At 43.6% G+C, this 16,411-nt stretch overlaps 1 protein-coding gene across 1 annotated transcript in view; it reads right to left on the bottom strand.

Annotated features, from left to right (window-relative positions):
* SMIM3 (small integral membrane protein 3) overlaps positions 1–16,411 on the bottom strand; it is a 58,105-nt gene that overhangs the window by 41,210 nt on the left and 484 nt on the right. The window lies entirely within an intron of this gene.

Here is a 16,411-nt window from a genome sequence, read left to right as displayed (position 1 = left end):
CTATTATCTGATGCTTGGAGAAAGCGCCATTTGACCTCAGTTTCGTCTGCCAAATACATTTGATTTTTATGAACAAACGAAGAGTGACAAAGGGACTACCAGCCATATGGAGGTGGCACAAGCACCTTGGTGGCATCCACCCAGCCTCACCAAATAAAGCAGAACAAAGATCACTGGCTCAGGGAGTTTCTAACAAATCTTATAAAATGCCTTAAAGTGATCATTATATTTGGTAAATGTCTGGCAAGCTAGTTTTTTATTGCCTACCAAAGGTCAAATTTATGGTCCAAGAGAAAGGGAGAAATTAAAGATGTGAACTAAAAATAAATACTTAAGACCTTGATAAAAGCTGCCTAACCTTTACAAAGGCCCTGATCTTGAGTTGGGTGGTAATGAAAAGTCCAGCAATCCCTAGAGGAAATGGTAAATCTGGAGGAGAACAGAAAAATTGAATGTTCTCCACCATCTTAAAATAACAGTGTAGTGGAGTTTATAGTTGGATTCTTGCGCATCCCACTTCATCCGAAATTAGAGGAATTTCCATTCGCATCCAACTCTGGATCAGGCTTGTAGTCTGTATCCTTTAATGCAAGAAACCTTGTTAAGCTTTAAAGTTAATTGTAAAGGAAGGCAAGTAAAAACAAGCTTTTGCAATGGTTCTTGAATTTGCTCGAGTTAGAGCTATTAGCGTTGTAAACTCCTAACCGGACATTTCTTGTCACATAAACTGAAAATGAAAAGTAATATAATTTCACATAAGGGAGACGATTTAAAGTGCACGCCATGAGCGTGAAGGTGACTAATCAGAATAAAAAGACCGGTCCAGTTTCGCCTTTGCATAGTAATAAAAAAAAAAACAAGCTTGATCTCACTGTGTAAAACCTTGAATTCACATAGGAGCACTAGAATAAACAATAGAATTAAACTGGTAGTCATGAAAACCGCTCGATTACTGCCCACCGAGATCATGCTGCCTACGAAATAAAGAGAAAAAGTGGTCCAGAAACTATATGGAAAACATTGAGCCTCATATGATTTCAGTAGCTGGCCGGTGCTCTCAAGGATGGCTAAACATTGGAAAAGGCATGACGAATGCATGCCTTTCACTAATGAAATCAAGCAAATTTTAAAAGGCAAGCCCACGAACCAATGAAAGTGATGGGCGTAACATGGGAGTGGTTAAAATCCCACAGAGAGATTACAACAGGGACAGAGTAATTGCACACTCAACCCTAAAAAATGACAACGAGCTGACCATCGTCAACTGTGAGCCCAGTCTTTCCAGGAATTCATGTTGGCTCTTGGGATAGTGTAATGGCAGATCTAATGATCACAGGTATGACATCTTTCTTTTAACATGCACAGGCCGTTCTGCACAAAAGAAATGATTAGCTGGATATTGCTAAAAGCGCTGGCATGCTTTGAACTGTACACTACAAAATACACATCCTTGTGCTAATACTACCTACAGCTCCCAAGCTACGTCTTCTGAAGAGAATGCTGCAAAGTGTAACCACCAAACCTCAACTAGATATTCTCAATGCAGTCAAGAGTCAGAGCATTAAGGATTTCTGAGCACATAAATTCTCCTTTGCTTTCCATGGCCTCTACAGTACTTCACACCTTCCCTAATAGGAATACACACTTGTGGGTATACTTGTCACCAGCCCCGGGGCCTGGGGCAATTTTGTTAAGAAAAAATATCAAATAAGATTGGCTGTTTGAGTGAGCACCTAGAAAAGTAGCAGGCGATTGGCTGTTGAATGACATGGCATCCAAATTAGTCATTAAAAGGGTCGTCAGTAGAAACATAGTAGGATGTAGGTGTTGCTATCTAAACTTCCCCAACCAAAATGGCCTCCCAATGGCATCATTTCAAAAGACAGGAAAAACAGAGTCTTCGTTTATCTAATATAATCGTCTGATAATAGTTGCTATAGGAATTTGAGATAAACAACAGGCAAGAATCTATTGTGCACCAGATTGGCTGATTATCCTTTAAATTCGAGGAGAGGGTCCCACGTAGTGGAACAATAGTGAATTTCCCTCCTCCTTGACTTCACCATGGATGAAGTTCTTTGACTGAAAAAGTTACTGCTCTTGGGTTGGCTGTCTGTCTTTCCTGGCCAAGCTGCTTCAGGCAGAAGAAAAACTGAATAGGGTTTAAGAAAAAAACGAATTGGAAAGTGCAGTGAGTTACAACAGAGAGGGAAAACACGAAGAGAACTAAAGACTGACAGGGAAACATCAGGACTGGCCCGTCACATAGTTTAAGTTAGCGTACACAGTTTTGAAAATACCAACGCTAGTGTAAAATATGGACTTCCAAGAGCTCCTCTGTGCCATTACTCGAAATTTACTTTCTAAGGACTTTAAACACAGGACAGCATCTCGGATACCAAATGTGGACCGTTTAACACATATTGCAATACCTTTCATTAAAAAAACCTTTGCTGATTTTGGACAGCAGGTCTCAAAAAAGGAGACTATTAACAACCAAAGATGGAGCTCTCATTCATAATTTAGATACATACTTGGGAGTTTGCTGGAAGACAACGTTTCTAAAGTACCACGAAATCAATCAATGTTTCCAGGAATAAGGCAGGAGAGGATTCCAGCGATGGAGTTCACACTGCAATAAAAGGTTTCAGCCCAGCAGTGAAAGGAATGACGCGGTCATTGCACGGTGATAGACCAGCAGTTCCAAAAGTGCATGTGTAATTGGAAGAGGACCTTTAACTGCACGTTTCCTCAGCCGAACAACGTGCAGGGTGAGGTCGTGCATATTCCAACCACCAAAAGCCACTGAAGAGATACAGAAAGGAAAAAGCTTTCACTTGTCGCAAATTGCCACCAGGAGTTAATATGTGAGGGCTGTGGAGCTCAGAGATTAGGGAGTCACACTGTGCACTTCTTAAATGTTTTCTACTCATACCTTTGCTGAGTCTCAGGATCTGTTAACATGAAGATGCAGTGGTTACTGTCCAAAAGAGAAGAGACGGGTGGCTGGAAAGGGAGTCTGAGCACCTACTGCACCGTGGGTGGGTTGGGTGTTTTGGGATGTTAGTCGAGCCTGGGTGATGTGGACCATGGAGGAGCCGGGGATCCTAACATGGGCAGGTGAGGAGGAAGCAGGGTTAGCTGCCTCTGCTGACAACTGCGTTCAGCTGTGACTAACCCTATCTAGACAAGGAGATTCAGAAGAAGTAAACATGGAGGCAAATCACTGAAGGTCCTGCGGCCCAGGCTGTGGAACTCACTGAGCCCAACCCGCAGGGGGAAACAAACTGCCCCAGTTTAAAGAAAGACCTGACAACTGAAAGGTTCTATCATAGACTGCCCGAAACCCCACACCACCAGGATCAGTGACTGAAGAATATCGGGCAGGGCTTCTCCTGTTACCCATGAGAATTTACCCACCACTTTCTGTCTTCCAGCTACTTGTTTCATTTAGTGCATTGAATTAACCACAAGGAAACCTGTAGCATGGGAGGCAACATGTCAACATGGGCTGGTTCAGAAAGCATTTCCAGGCCACACTTCATTTGCATCATAAAGGAAAGAGACTCTTCATGACGAAAACATACCATTCCCTGACTCCTGGACATTTCTCTACAATGTAAAGAGATATAGGGGGCAGTGCCCCTGCTCGGATCCCTATTGCCTGCATCAGTACACCTGTTGCACTAATGATAACTATGCCCATGTTGCCCCATATACATCAACTTAAAATAATAACGTAAATAAAAAAGAAGGAGCTCTATTTGAGGGGACTGAGGGACAGAGAAAGGACTCTCCTGTAATTGAGAGGCACACAAAATGGCCGCCGCATAGGCACTGCTGAAAGACTTCTTTAACCACTTTAGTGGGGCAGTCTCGCTAATATTCACGTTGCTCAATCGATAGAACACAGAAACATCGATCGGCGATTTCACAGCAAGAAAAGCAAACAGAGTGGATTAGGTAAACTTAAGAGTTCTGTCTGACAAATATTATTGCGTAAGTGACAAATTTAGGTTTTCTTATCTGTGTCAGGTGTTCTACCTCACGGATGGTAAATTTGAAAGAATTATATAAAACTGGCATTCTGCCAACAAGGGATGAAAACCCCAGATCTGCCCTCAGGGAAGCCTGACCAACAATTACATTTAAGTCAGAAGAACACACGTTATATCTTCCTGGAAGAATGCTTATTTGTCTAGGGTGAGGTCAGTTTAGGTTTCTGTCACTCACCTACAGTTTCTAATACTTAAAGCCTCAACAGTAACCACACGACGATACGCAACTGCCTATAAAGCTGATAAATAAATGAAGAACAAACTGTTACTCCCTTTTTTGTTATACGTGTTTTCTTATTTCGTCACCGCAATATTTTCTCATGTCTGTAATTGTGTTTCCTTTCCTTCAATCTTCCCCTTCGCCATCGTGGGAGTTTCCAAAAATTAAAAATTTCCAAAATGTGGCATACATATTAATGCCAGGAGGCCTCGGGAAAGGGCACCCGGGCTGCTTGCGCAGATGGAAGAAAGGGTGACATAAATCTGCATGAAAAGCAGCAGCTCGGACTGAGTGCCCATGGGAAAGAACCTCTTCTAAATTACTGCGATGAGGGCGCCTAGTCGCATCACTTTACTTGTTCACTGCGATGAGGACTCCATGTCCTGATCCACGGCAGACACAGAGACCCCAGGCATGCTTCAGGAATTAGCTGAGAAGTCCTTTGCTGAGCCACAGGCTCTCTACCGGGAGTCAGGGAACCCAACAACAATAGAGGGCAAGTCTTTAGAAAGACCACAAGGTACCCCTGGCCTTCCATCACATAGCTGGAAAGAGGCCAAACACAGAGAAAGGATGCTGGATAGAGTAGGTTTATCTCCTAGGATGCACTTGTGCCTGCCTACGTGACACCATACAAAGGGCAGGCCACAGACGGCTGACCATGCCGGAAACCTTCCCTAGCACAGCCACAATGCCATTTGGAAGATTAAATATGGGATAATTTGTCTTTGTCATTCCCATGTACAATATCAATCCTCCATCTTGAAGAGACCATTTGCACAAAGGGATGTTCAAGATCAGCCACAGGTAACCTTAATGGTAGGTTCCAGAGACGATCATGCTTGCCTTTAAAGACATACATTTTCTGATGATTGCCATCAATAAAATGAAGAGTATTCCTTAATGATTGTTTGCATTGCCATGGATAAAACACTATAATAAACACAAAGAGGTCCTTGTTATAAGTGGTCGCTTGTACGTATTTCCATTGGACAAATCTGCATTACTACAGCCCCCAAAACCAACCAGTCAGGGCCTAGAGTCCCCACTTCAATACAAGTCAGTGAGAAAAATAAGCCCCTTCCACTGATATTTTTTTCCAAAATGTATCTCCTTCTGGCTTCCTGTTTTTGGCATGTAAGAGACAGTGCCCTTCCAAGCTGTCACCATGCCCATCAGTAATAAGAAGCCTCCATGGAGTGATAGTGCTGAGAAGAGATGTGCTTGGTGCATTTTCCAAAACCCACAATGAGCCCTGACATGAACCTTTCAGCTAGTGCGCTCCCAGTGGCACGAGGAGCAAGGAACCATTTATTTGTATTCAACAATACAAGTTTTGAAAGCTTTAGTTGCAGGACCTGGTTCTGACTCCAGTGTGTGCTTCCTTCCATTTTCCATCCTTCCACAGTACGACGCTTTACCGCATTTCATGCCTGAATTCATGACATGGTGCTGCTGTACTGTGTTTTTGTTTGCTTGCTGACATTTTAGTTCTCGTACAAATAGGCAAAAGCCTCTTGCAGACCAAAAGCTCAGAGTCCGCCCATTGCGCACCACTGGTTGGCTTTAATGTTACTGATTTACAAGCTTCTTCTTCAATGCCTTGTCTTCCTCTTCTTGGGTATATTGTGTATGACCCTCCCTTAGAGCGTAGCCTCTTTACCATCCGTATAAATTGGAGGACTGGTATCACTTGACTGGAGTCATTCCACTGGTCAAATTTAGAGAACGATTTTTTTCCTTTTTCCTTTAAGCACTTCATGGGACTGCATGTTTTCCAGCTGTCTCCCTCGAGTGCTTCACTCCCCAAATACCCACCTCGCACACTACCTGTTGCTCTGTACTCCCCCGCTTGCTCTCCCTTGTGTAATGTTCTACCAGTATATCTGCTCCCTCCTTTTCCCAGTTACTCTCCCCCTCAAGTACTGCGGTTCCTGTTGTTAGTGTTCCTTGTTCCTCCCTTCTACTGCCATCTTGGCTTTTTTTTCTAAATGTAGTTAATCCCCTTGCTGACTCAACATTCCTACTCTCCACCCTCTCCTCCCAACCCCTTCTTTTGTCCACCCCACCCTCACTGTGGTTTTTTTTCATGTTTTGATTGCACCGCAGCTCTCATTTGCGGACGGCCACTTAGCTTACAGTAATGTGTTTTTGCAGAAATTAAAATGTATGTTTTTATTTACCACTTCAAGTGGTAATGCCATTCTGGGATCTGTAAAAAAAAGAGGAAATAAAATGGCACTTGCATCATTTAGTAGGCTTGAGTATCACACACAAGCATTCCTACTGAATGACGCATACGCTAGAAGGCTGATAAAGTGTACACGCTCATGTGAGTATTGCCTTATGATGTCTTTTTTTTGTTCAGTGCTGTACACCCTGATACCGTACACCATTGGCAAAGACAATAGAGTCAGAAAGGCAAGATCTTTTGCCTCTGCCAATGCTTGTTCCTTTCAGATGTTTCTTCTCACTCTGTACCAACTCAGCCTCCTCTTCGGTCTGGGTGCACTTGTTTGGGCCCTGCCGTGGTCCTGTGACCAATCACCATTTTAAAGCCCCCATCACACTGTCTGGATACATGTTGGAGAGGTTATTGGTGACTTTCAGTGGTGACTCTCTGTTTGGGCCTGTTAGACCTGGAAGTGTGCGTGGGTCGGATTCCCTGAGACTCCTTTCAGCCTTTATGTCCAACTTCCTCTTCCTTTTACAGGACCTCCACTCATTGTCTGATCCAATTCGTTATGTGGTGGTATCACGTCCTTTCTAAACAGTTGCACCATAGCATTTCTGGGTGCAGCATATAGACTCAGTTCCACAGCACATACCCTGCCTTGCAGAGAACATTTGTCACTTCTGTGTACGACCAACAGACCAGCGTGTGTACACCACTACTGTCGTATATACCTTTCCTGGGTAGAACAATTGTTGCTTCTGGTTACATCATATGGCTAGCCTGTTCACTGTTGTGTTTATTTCCACTGAGTAGAGCAATTGTCACTTTTGGGTATTCCCCAAGGACCCACGTCTGGAGGATTCAACCTCCGTTAGTGGAGCCTTTTCCCTTATTGGTTATCCCAATCAGACCCACCCTGAGGTATATCACTTTTCTGTGCGAGAATTCCACTTTACTTGGTGAATCCATCATCACTACTGGGTATGCCCCAAAGAATAGTTGCTGTGGTTTCCTGTGGTGAAGTCTTCATTGCTTTGGGGTGTTCACCATTGACCAATCTCTGGGATGTACGGTAGTCTTGATGGAGATAGTACCTTTACTGGATACAGCCATTGTAGCTTTTGTGTATTCCCAGTAGACCCCCATCTAGGGTAAAAACGTGTCTTTTGTCCCAGTTTATCTTCTTGTTATCCACTGTAGACCCACTAATGTGGTCTATGCTGTAAATACCTCTTCACTCGCAACTGGTTCTCGCCAATATTAGCCAACCCTATACCTTAGCCCCCATCCCCACCACTCTCTCCAGTTCTGTCCCTTACAATTACTCGTAGTCCCCTAGTCTTACCCCAAATAATACCTCACAGCACCTCGGCTGACCCTCTGAGAACATCAGCAAAGCTTGCGCACATATTTACCCACATTGTTCTACAATCACTACACTAACATCCTCTGCGAGCTGCGCCAGAAGCCAAAACCTTCTTATTTTATCCTCTCCACCAGGACCCACTTTCTGAGGAAACAACGAAATAAAAGTAAGCTAAAATCTCATCAGGGTAGGTTGGAACCTGGAGACACAACCTCAGCAATACAACTGTCATGTCTGCCGACTATTTGTCCCGGCATCACCTACAGCCTGATGTGCCAAGCACCTGCTCTGACCTAAACAAAAACACCCCAGCGACATCCCATTCTGGCACAGAAAATGTCCAAGATATCACTACAGAAAAACGACCTCGCCGCTCAATACTTAGTAGTGTCTTTAATATGTAATCTGCCATGGTTTGCTACAAGCAACAAGAGCAACCCAATTGCCTAGCTGAACACGAGTATATTGTTATGCGACGATCGGTGGTTTGCATGGATCTCATTTTAACAATAATACTTTTTCCACAGTGAAAACAGTTTAGGCATTAAACGCACAGCAATAGAAATGCTGGTTCTAATTGTAGAAAGTGGTTTATTACAGCATAAACCAAATACATTGACATTTATGTGATAAAGTATGTGCGAACTGATCCCAGTGAGAAGAAACCACAAACAAAAACTGGCGAACAACAGTAAGTGAATTAAGGTTTGTGTTGGTATACAAATAATTCAAAAACCAGGCCAGCAGTCGCCTGTGTTTGAGTAAATCACAAATTGCCAACAAGTTTGTTCATGTGTAAATTGTCGACAACATTTCGACTCCTAACCCATTTGAGGGGTCTCTTCAGGGCATAAGTATAACTGGGTACCTACAAGAAACCAAGGAGCCAGAAGAACATCTGATATGCAAGTAAAACTGTATGGTAAGCAGGGTAGGTATATTTAGTACCTTGTGTGGCCCAGGGGTATTGTGATAATAAGAGATCACTGGGCAGGGCTGCAAAACCACAACGTGCAAGGTGCAGCTGAGGTGAGTCACCTAAGTGAAAGGAATACATATACTCCTCATTGGTTTAATAACCTAGTAGGAAGTTAAACAAAGGAGATTGTGCCACATGTATATACATGTAAACACACATATATTACCTACTGTCAGTCAGGTAGCTATAGTAAGGACCTAGTTTACGTAGGAAAAACGTTTCTTGTTTTGCCAATAACTTTGGCGCAATTCATACATATCTTCACAAAATTTTCAAAATTTGTACCACACTGAGTTCAGCTGCTGTCTTGAAAGTTTCGGGGTGATTTGATTCATCAAGTGGGGCCCAAGAAAAAGGGGGAGTCCCAAAAAGCTTTTTCCCCATGCATTTTCCCATAGTGATTTTAGACGTGACTACAACCCAATCTGCTGGTCGGAATTAAATTGTTAAGTAGTTTTCGAGATAGTAAATGAAAACCAAATTTATATATCTAGCGGTGCAAACCCTTTGTGAATCCTTCTGATCTTGTGCAGAGATGTGATTGGCTGCCAACACTTCACCCAGGAAGTCTTGGCAGCCATTTTGGGATGCTGACTCAGCCAAGTCCAAACAAAAAGATAAAAAAAAGAAAATGGGGCAGGGTAGGAATACCCTGAACCCTTAGCCTTGGTGCTGGACCCTGCTGGGCAGAAAAGCATTTTTTTGCCCTATTGATGGCTCATGGTCTGCCACGTCAGATGTACGCTGAAGAGACCCTGATTCTGTTTGATCTTACTGATAGGTCTACCAACAGAATTAATATATTACCTTGCAGTTAAAATTCGGACTGCAAGAAATGATCTCTACCTCAATGCTAGAAAATCTATTTAGCCTTATGCCATCTCTTATACCCGTAATCGATTGGCCAGTACTACTTGGACCTCCACCAAGTCTATTTCAGCAGTTAGGAATCTGGATGTGATCTTTGACATAGAGTTGTCTGTTGTTCCCCACCTGTCTGTTGTTAATTTATTTTACTACCTTCTAAATCATACAGCTAAGATCAGCCATTTTTGACTACTAAAAAGTGGGTCGCATTGATGTAAGCAATCGAATATTCAAGGCTTTGTCACTGTATGTAAATCTATTTGAAGGTTCCACAGTTTTCTAAGGCCCTGTTTAAAGGAGTCTAAAACCTATCTTTAAGACCTTTGTGTGGTGTAATCATGACCCTGTTTAAAGACTGAGAACGGGTTTGGGATGGCTGATTCCCACTATCCCCTAAATGGTTTCAGAGATGAGCTGAAAAAGTACCTTATGAATCTAGAATAATTTAGTCAGAATAGAGACTTGTACATACTGTTTTACACTTGTCTTATTTTTTTGTTTTAATTTTTTTTATTTCTTGGTCATAAATGTAAAATATTTTGTTATGATTGGAGCCTAGAAACTAGGGGCCAGATGTACAAACCTTTTTGCACGTCGCAAACAGCGAATTTCGCTGTTTGCGACGTGCAAAAAGCACATCGCAATGCCCAATCCCCGTTTTGCGAGTCAGTAACCTGGTTACCAGCTCGCAAAACGGGACTGCGAGTCGCAGTTAGAAAGGGGTGTTCCCCTTCCTAATTGCGAGTCGCAGCGCGATGCTGATTTGTTTTGTGACTGCAAACGCGGTCGCAAAGCAATCGCAGTTACCACCAGTGTCACACTGGTGGTAACCCTTTTGCAAAAGGGAAGGGGTCCCGTTCCCCTTTGTGAATGGCATGAAAAAATGAAACAAAAACGTTTCATTTTTTAGCTTTGTAATGCATCTTGTTTTCCTTTAAGGAAAACGGGCTTCATTACAAAAAAAAAAAACTGCTTTATTTAAAAGCAGTCACAGACATGGTGGTCTGCTGTCTCCAGCAGGCCACCATCCGGGGTCGCAAATTGCGACCCACCTCATTAATATTAATGAGGTGGGCCTTCTCGATGCCCTTGCGAATCGCAGATGGGGTCTGGGACACCATCCTACATTCTGGATTGCAACTCGCAAATTGCGAGTTGGTCTGACTCGCAATTTGCGAGTCGCAGTCCAGATTTTTGCTACATCTGACCCTTGATGTTTTCCTTTTACTGAGTCTGCACAAATAAATACCAGCAATGGCTGCCGCAAATGTCATGGGGGGGAGCACTGGAATGGGGGAAACAATAAAATAAAAAAAACACTTACTGTGCTGCCGTTCCCGGCGCCTGCGCCTCGCTCCTCTGCTCCTGATGGTGTCCCAGCATTCACTGGGACACCGGCACAGGCTCCCCAGCAATCCTGGTGCTGCTCTCACGCTAAACCTAGCATGAAAACAGTGTGAGGATTGGTCTAAGCACCTTGGGCTGCCAATCAGACAGTGTATTGGGGTCTGTGCAGTTTTTCCAGCCCTTGGAGAAACCTAAGCGCCCATGTCTCTTTGGCCTAAGACCGCCGGTCAGACACTAGATGAACTCCATTCACCCTCCCCTCTGCCAAGGCCTAGCCCCACCCCTCTCTGCACTGCTGGTTGAGCAAGCAGATGGAAAATAAAATGATAGTAAACTATCGTTTTCCTTTCCACCTGCTGGCTTACAGCCTCGGGGGCGATGCTCCTCCGCAATTGCGGAGAAACCACCACTATAATGAAATGACGAGTGGTTATGAAAAAAAAAACTCTGCTGCCCCACAAAAAACCCTTATCATGATGAGTTCGATTGTGTAGGCCAATTATACGAGCAGCTTGCGTTTCACGATGAGGGTTAATTCCCATCCGTCATTATCTGTTTAACACAATGTTCTGGACTGAGGAAACAAGGCTTTAGTAGGACATTTCAATAAACACGTCTATGTGATTTCCGTCTTGTACGTGAGTGTTCTAAAATATATGCAACAAAACAATCAGAAAAGTTAATTGAATAATTCCCCAACGCCAATCTTGACTGCACGGCTAAACCTGTGTCCATTATGAGCTGTTTATGGCCGTACATCTGAGCATGATGGCTGACGTATGGCTGCTAGCGCAATTGCATCCTAAATTGGTGATTAGCTGCATTAGCAAACAATATCCTCTTTGGGCTCCGCTAATTTCTCAGAATCACTGAAGTCCCCTGACTCGTTGGCTACTCGCTATAGCGATGCTGACATTTCTCGGGCGCACGAGACGGCGGACGGACGCAGCACGCGGATCTGTATGTCAGGGAGCGCAGGGAGGGAGGGAGCTGAAGCCCCCCAGGCAGGCACGACTGGGCCAGAGAGAAAGAGATGTGTCGACGAGCTGCGACTCTGCAAGTCCGGTAGGGCTGGGGCGCAGCCCCGGTTATGACTTCCCGGAAGGCTGGTATCGCTGAAAGGCTGTTAGGGCTAGGGCAGAGTCAGCCATTTTTCATTTTACCTGTGCTTATAAAAGTCGATTATGACTGGTATTAAATTAGCCTCGAATCCTGTGCTTCTAGGCTGGAGAGTCACAGTCAGTCATAGGTCAGAAAGGTGACATGGGCAGGTATAGATTATTTTGGCACTACTGATCACTCATACTCAACACCCCAATTATTTTTCCACACTGTGCAAGGCTTGGGAGGCAGACCTTGGCCCACGCAAAGAAGATACATTGCGAGGCGCTTTGATGGCTCCGAGGGAGGCGGCACTGTCAGCCCATTTCGTATTAATCCAATCCAACTACCTCACATCTACTCAACACGAAAAGATACTCCACGGCGTCTGGCTTGGCTCCTACCCTCGACGCTAAAGGTGTCAGGGGCTTCCTGCACATTACCAGGCCATGCCCTGCGATACAGATCTTTGGAGTGGCGCGAGACAGAAAGGATGGGGCTCGCTTGAGCTTGCACGGTAATCAGCCGTGCTCAATATTCTCCTGGACATCGAAATGAGCAGATACACTACAGTATTCCTACACATCAGTATCTTAGTGGCTAAGCAGGACGTTACTCTCAATCGGCATGGTATGACTGCCCCAGGCTTGAAAACTTAGGCATGGGGCTTGGACCACTGCACTAGTATACATGCCCCAGGGATGCACTCACAAACACCATAAAATATGACATTCCAGGGGGAACTACAGAGGAATTATAAGGTGACCGATGAAAGGCGCACGGGCCTTTGGGGTAAGAGCCTACTGGGAAGATGGCCAATGGGAAAAAATGTATTGGTGATCACCTATTGTTTTTACAGTGGTATTGAGGGCAATAATTTGTCTATGTGCATACATAGGTTGAGACAATATCATACCTAATAATGCAAAGACTTGTGCTTCGCTCTATGTATGTTCCATTGAAAAATTCCAATAAAGTTTGTCAAAAAAGTTTGTTCATATATATCCAGCTATCGATGTGTCCATCCATGCATCCAACCATTTATCCATGCATGCACTCACCAAGATCTGCCCATATCCACCAAAATCTGTCCATCCACCCAGCCAATCCATCCACACATTCTTGAATCAATCTTTCCAACTGTCCATCAAAACAACCAATATGATCCATCCACCTAAGCAGATCTGTCCAACCATCCACCCACCCATCAATCTCACCATCCAAAACATCCATATAACCACCCAGATCATCCACCATCCATCTATGAATCTTCCCCAATTCAGCATCCATTCATCCATCCACCCATCTACTACTTTACCTATTAATCCTCACTCTTAATCCTCCCACCCAGCAAACCATACATCCATCTGTCTATTCATACGTCCATCAGTCCACCCAAACAGTAATGACAATAACATCAAAACGGTTTAACATACCCAATAAAAATTAAACCTTGTCATGTTCTTTAAAAGCTTCACGTCAAATTTGTTGCAAGGAAATCAGCAAAGACATACATTAAAATAAAATAAATACCATAATAATAAAAGAACAGCAAGTAATAGTTTCTAGTTTCCAAATGTTCCACAATGGTAGCTGTTCTGTTGAAAAATACCTTTGTTGCACTCACTGCTTATTAACCCATTTACGTTTTGTAGTGCAGTGGACGACAGTTCTAATGTCTATTTGCCAAGTGAGAAGCATGTTAAAATGACACTACTGTGGCTGTTTGTTACCTGCACTTGTTGAACTTACAAGACAGAAGCTACCCACTATGAGTTGTAATTAAGAGAATTGACAGGCAGCATAACACCATATAAGGAATGTGCCTGCACTACAGTGATGTGCCAGTAAGTACATGCGAAAATTGATATTGGTTTCAAAGTAATCATGTAATATTCATATCCAAACACCAGTTTGCTTTCCTCCGCCCTCCCGCCTGCATCCTCCGTGTAGCGAGCCCCCACCTGCGATCCCTTGCTGTTTCCGCCCACCTCACCGGGTTTTGCTTCCTCATCCTCTCATGTTGCTTCCCCCACCTGCTTAAAAAAACGCTTTTGTGCTTTTTGCACCAAGTAGAATCTATAATTAAATACAAAAAACACCTACGTCATACTGTAGGAGCACACCTACAGAAGATGTGGCTGCGTCATAAGCTTTTTTAAATTCCTCATTAGCCCTGCTGCACAGCATTGGGATGCAGTACAGCATTGCTAAAAAAAACACTGGAAAAACCTATGGGCCCCAAAGGCGAGACCTACTGACTTTGTTAATGACTGTTTATCCCTGGTTTCAACCTTTCTCATTGTTCTCTTATAGTTTTCTTCTTCCTAATTCTCCCTTTCTGCTTTTCTTTGTCTTCTCTGGGTCCAAGTCTGATGATGGCTAACAAGTCTCAGTCCCTAAGAACTGAGTGCCAGTGCCCACCACCTGAAACCACAGCACAAATTAAGCACTGTAAACACTTCTAACTTTGGAACAGAATTTAGTTGTAAGCATTTACTGTAAGTGTTGCAAATTCACAATGCAAACCTCTAATTTGTTGAGCCAGTCATGGCTTTTTAGTGTACCCTCATAAGCAATTTGCTTCTCGTTATAGATGGAGTGCTAAAATTAGCAGGGTGCAAACTGATATAGGTTAAATTTTTACTTCATGTTCATAGTACTTCGGTTGCAGAACTTTGGACCAAATGTACAAAAAATGGATATGAAAAAAGCGGTTGCAAACTGACAAAACCTTTTTGCATCTCAATTTTGATTTTGCAAACAGACCTATGCACTAATAGGTCGGTTGGCAAAAATCATCATTAGGAGTGGGTCAGACTTCGACCCACCTCATCAATATTCATGAGGTAGGTTGCAAATTGGAACTCTCTCCAGTTAGATGCCATCTCACAGATGGTGGCTTGCTGGTGTCAGCAGAACACCATGTCTGTGATCGCATTTTAATGATGTATTTTTTTTTATTAATGCAGTCCATTTTCCTTTAAGGAAACACGTCTGCTTTAAAGAAAAAACAATATTTTTGAAAAAAAGGTGAAGGCTGGCAGTGGCCCTCGCTGGACCACTGCCTACTCCCAAACGTGTTTTTTTCCATTAACAAAGGGGAAGGTAGCTCTTCCCCTTTGTGAATGGGTTACACCCTTCTTTAAGAAGCTGATAACCTAACAACCAGTGTTTATTTTGAGACAGTGGTTTCTGGTGTGGAGCACCTGCACTTATTTTTGTGGCCGGCACTTAGTTTTCTGTATCAGGCATTTACTGCGAGAAAAAGGCACATATGGGAAAGATGGAGGAACAGGAAAATGAAAAAGCGTCAAAAAAAGGGAGAAAGCAGAAAGCTGCAAGGGTGATTTGAAGGGCAGGGAGTGGCTGTAAATGGATTAAAGAGGCCCGATTACGCTGCCTCAGCATTCAGTGGCTGCAGATTTAAATGCAGCAGCCGCGTGTTTCAAAGAAGAGCTTTGGGCACCGGCACGTTTTTATTTACAAATTAAGCACTGCTAACAATGGTTGCCTGACAAATTTGCGATCTCAGACCATTGATACATAGCATTCCGAGTCACTTTGGACTGCTCAATGGCTCCACACACCTAGGATTCTATTACTCTACTAACAGACCACTAAGTTCTGTGGGGCTTTTGATTAGACAAAACAAATAATATTTGGCTGCTCTTACCGTGCCAGTGTGTGCATCTTTCACATAGCTCCGAAATAATATTGCAGGATTGTATTGAAAGGGGAATATGACTCTTGCGAAAACTAACCACCCGGAAATGAATAGTGACGAGAAAAGACAGATGTTTACCGAACGGAACAAGGAAGCTGCAAAGAACAGATAGTTGCTGGAGGCAGAGGGGAATTTCAGAAACCAAGAATGTCCGTTCATTGAGCTACGCCGGGTGGCACCGTCCTGATTCTCTGTCTCTTTCTGCACCCAGTGCCCCTCCCTCGCCTCACTCTCGGGCACCACCACACACATGCAGTATTTGTGACTATCCTCCAACTTCTCTGTCTGAAGATATACGGACGGTAAAGACTGTTCTGTTCTACATTACGTATTATACACGCCGTTAGTGAGATGTGTGTTTACACTAACTTAAGCCCAGGGCTACCTGAGTGTTATTGTTTAATATAGCGCCACAAAAACGCCATAGTAGCACTTTAGACCCTGGCAAGGGGGAAGGCGACGAGAAGTAAAGCCGACGCGCAGGAGAACGGGACAGTAAGTTTCCAATGCACCACAACAGAATAGAAAAGGAGAGGGGTCTCTTCAGTGCACTTCTGAGTCCCGGAGACG

The sequence above is a fragment of the Pleurodeles waltl genome, chromosome 7 (genome assembly GCF_031143425.1).
Source record: "Pleurodeles waltl isolate 20211129_DDA chromosome 7, aPleWal1.hap1.20221129, whole genome shotgun sequence".
NCBI classification, from domain to species: Eukaryota; Metazoa; Chordata; class Amphibia; order Caudata; family Salamandridae; genus Pleurodeles; species Pleurodeles waltl.
Note: the sequence above shows the minus strand (reverse complement) of the source record. Positions and strands in the feature narration are given on the sequence as shown.